Raw genomic sequence first — 4,508 nt, forward strand, 5'->3', positions numbered from 1 at the left:
GTATTCATAATCTTTTGGGAAATAGATCACCAAAAAAAAAAAAACTAAATGAAAGGAAAGCACCAGGTAGGCCAGCTGAAGAATAAAATGCAGGGTTTTGTGAGTGTGAGCAGCATAAAGCTGTATAAGCAAACCCCAGAAGTTTTCCATTGTGGTGGGTTTAACTTGGTTTAAATTTCATCTTTCATCAAATATTCATCATCAATCACAAAGATTTTAAACACTCAAAAATTCCATCTCAAAGGAATCCACTTTTTTTTTTTTTTTTTTAGCACCACTGACTGAGCACAGGGCACCCAGAGAGGCTCTGGAATCTCCATCCTTGGAGATGCTCAGAAGTCACCTGGACAACCAGCTCTAGGTGGGCCTGCTTGAACAGGGAGGTTGGACAACATAACCTCCAGAGATCCCTCTCAACTCCTACCAAATTCTACAAAAACACAATTTCACATCTCACTGCATCCAAAGAAGGGATGTAGAAAAGTAACATTTTTCTACACTTCATCTCATAAGATCTGAAAACTAATTTTAGGAGGAGAGGGAAAAGGAAACTCACAAACACACATTTTAGGCTATTTGGGACCTAAAGTAAAAGGTTGCATAATGCTACAGGAGGAAAGAAGAGATACAGGAAAAGAACCTAAAGCTACTCTAGTTAAAGAAACACAAAGTCCACAAGATTGTACAGATTTACCATTAAATTGCTCAAATCCAAACACTGTATCAAGTGATTTGGAGATACTCCAGCCTCCCAGGATTTCCTGAGAGATTTTCAGTGGGGAACTACAGAAGAAATTTCCAAAGAAATTGGAACAAAAGAGATAACAATTAATCATTTTAATAGCACCCTTATTTATTTATAAAAATCAAAAATAGAGGAAAAAATACCCAAAAGCAAAACAAAAAAACACCCCAAACCGTCACCAATATTTACTATCAGGGGATGATCTTGGAATAACCACTGCACTGTCCCAACTCATTTTGTCCTAGACACAAAATCAGTTTTTCTCCTGGCATTACTGAATGCCTTGGGACAGACAATGTTGTTGTCCCAAGATCTAACAGTAAACTTTAATGTTAACAACAAATATCTCAGCATTTTCTTCTTGTGTATACATGTTTAGAGTTATTTCAATTGCTGGCTTGGAAAACTACCATTCCATTATTTAATGATTTCCAAGGCATACAGGAAAATAGCCAATTCCAGCTTATACTGGATAAAAAATGGAAGAAACACTATTATTCAACTATGCTGAAGGAGAAAAAAAAAAGAGAAGCAGTCTTGTATGTATATAAACTATGTATAGAGACATCTTTAGTGAATCCAAATATACGCATACAAATCTAGAAGGACTTAAAGACAAATATAATGTCAAGTGTTTTATGCAAGTCTTCACTAAATCAAGATGAAGGACCACACCTTCTCCAGCCAGAGGGATTGAGATGTTTGGTATCACAGAGAAATGTCCCTTTGCACCACAGCACGACACATTCAAGGGAAGGCAATTTATTTTTTACAGAATTAAAGAATCAGTGATGCCTAGCTGAAACGCACTGCTTTGGAAGAGGCCCAAAAGCTCAAGTAATTGCAATGGACTGGAAAGGCCTTCACCCCCAGGTCAGCAATTTACATTCCAGCTGGGCTATTTATGAGACAAAGCAGTTACCACCAACCACCCTTTGAATGCTCAAGTTGTCAATTTTGGTACCGTTGCCGAGGTGTAAGCACACACAGACACCGTCACAAACCAGTCAATGCACTGTTTCAGTAGAAGAGCCCAGGACTGAGGTAGTGCACAAATTATTTAGTTGGTTACCACAAGCCAACAAAGCTGGTCTGCAATAAAATTCCTCTCTATAGGCTTGAGGTCCTGCCTACCACAGCAGTGTCAAATACAGAATTGGCATAAGGAATGGTAAATAAAAATAATGTCATCCTCCATGAGATTTAAACTCATTACAGCTTGATATAAGTGATGAGTCAAATAGAGAAGAAAGTCCATATTTTTTTTTCTTTCCCTGCCAGCTAACATTAGTTCCACCCCATTTTCCCAGTTATTTCTTTAGTTTTCCTCCCTCACAGCCTGCTTCACACCCTCTGTTTCTTGCTCCAGAGCATGGCCCTTTTTCTTCACCCCATATTTACCACCACAGTCTACGTTCTCCTCATTGCTTTCTTCACTACTTCTAACTTAACTTCCAAGAATCTGCAAACTCTGACTAACCAACGTAGCTATTGCAACAATGGGCTAGGTTTACCTCAAGACTTTATGTATCTTTAAAGCAAACTTTAGACACCTAGGTTGTCAGTACATGCATAGTTTTTTCTACATGTTTGTAAAAACTTCAAGTGCAATAGGGATGCAGTAGAACACAAAAAAAAAAAAAAAAACAACAACAAAAAAGTGAAAAATGAACCATGGCGGAGAGTTAGGACAGGAACTAGAAATAAACATCCTCATTTTCAACTCTGAGTGAAAGACAAGCTTCAAAATCATTAACTGTCTCCTTTTGCTTACAGCAGGAGGTCACAGCAAATGTCAAACACAAGAGAGCTGTTCAATTAAGGGCAACCTTACAAAACTGTTACCAACAGCAGCCTAGACGTCATCTTTGCCCCAACAAAACCACTGTCCAGACAGCCCCTATTACACAAGGCTTCACACTAAAGAGCTGCCAAGGATTAACCTCCAATGAAGAGAAATTAATTTATTCATTCAAGAAACAAAACTGCCCTACCACAGCACTGGCTTCCTTAGGCATATGTAAGGGGAGAAAAACAAAAAAACAAAAAAACAAAAAACAAAAAACAACAACAAAAAAAACCAAAAAAAAACCACAAAAAACCCAAAACAAAACAAAAAAGGCAAGATAACCCACCTCTTGCTATAGCCTAAATCAAAAACTAGACATGGAATACCAGTACAGTAATTGATCACAGAACAATAAACAGGAGGTTCCTATGTCAAGTACTGAACAGTAGGTAGTCAGCAAATCAACTAATCAGAATATCTATCTGTTAAGAAAAAAAAAAAAGGCACAAAACAAAAACAAATAAAGAAGAAACCCTGACAAAATCAATGATGAGTAAGACTACAAAGGCAATGATTTTATGGAGGAAGAAAAAAAGTAATCAAATACAGGAATTTTATTAAATGGCAATTTTATTGTTGCACATTGAATGCTTTAGAAAAGATAGCTAATCTGAATTACAACAAATTGTCAAAATAGTTATGGAATAATTTTTTTGCCATACAGAAAAATACATATATACAGTCCCAGACATGGGAGCATTAAAAATACTCAGTACTAAACTTCCTCCTCTAATTGCGCAATGATCTGAGGATAAAGGCTCTCTAATAGGTTCTCTGCTTCTCTCAGAGCCTGAACTATGGCATTATGTAAAGTCTTTGGGCCTTTGCACATCAGTCAGAGCTCCAGGTACACACAGAATAAAATCAGAGGAGGTTCTGGCTGCAGAAAGAGTTGTGCACTATCAGTGCTGCACCCTGACCACTGTACATACAACATGACCAGCTGTGTACAAAGAAATTCCTGCATGCATTAGTTTGGGTGTTATCAAAAGAATTTAGATTAGGTTTGGCTTGGTGAGCACAGAGTTAACGAAAAAAAATAGTTGGTATAGTTAGTGAGAGATCCAGCTTGGTCACTATATGAAAATGTTATTCTTAGAGAGCTCAAGGATACTGATTTCTATGCAAACTCGCTGCACTTCACACAGTTCACAAGGTCAGAAGGAAAAAATAAATAATATGGGTCTGATATCCTCTCTAACATGCAGAAAGTCAGTTTACCAGAAGTCTACAAGATTGCATCTTAATGCTTGATATTATGCAATACTTTGCCTAATGGTCTATCTGTGCTTTCCCAGTAAGCAAAAGCTACTGTGCAGGCAGCCTTCCTGAGCAACCAGAGACGTGCAAACGAGCAGCTGGTGATTTCCCTGGGAACTATGCAATGCCCATCTGCAGATCTCCAAACAAGGATTTTGAAGGCATCAGGACAGAGAAAGAACAAGAAATCAAAGCATATTAAGAAAAACTGATTTGAAACAGCAGCACAGATACGCAGCACTAAACACGACATTTAAATATTCTGAGGAGCTGACATCACCGCACTGCCCAGTACTGCATGCAGGGGCTGAACTTTGCCAAACGCGAACAAGCCAAATCCTGCTATTCTTGACTCTAACAATAGTTTTGCTTGAACTCCAGAAGCAGCAGAAAAAAGTTGACTCTCGTCTGAGAGTAGATCATACCTCAGGGCACACGAATGGGCAAAGACACGCAAAATACCCCACTATAAGCATCGTCCAGACCTTCACACGATCCCTGCGATCATAGCAGCAGGTCTAGGGTTGCGGACCCCGCACTTGGAGTGCTTGCTTTCGTCCTCAGGGCTCCAAGGAAAATCTTCTGACTCAAACTGCACATTCCTAAAGGATTTAGGCTGGGGTTCTTTTCCTCCCAAAAGCACAGTCATTTTCT

Source organism: Parus major, chromosome 2, assembly GCF_001522545.3.
Source record: "Parus major isolate Abel chromosome 2, Parus_major1.1, whole genome shotgun sequence".
In the NCBI taxonomy this organism is placed as follows: domain Eukaryota; kingdom Metazoa; phylum Chordata; class Aves; order Passeriformes; family Paridae; genus Parus; species Parus major.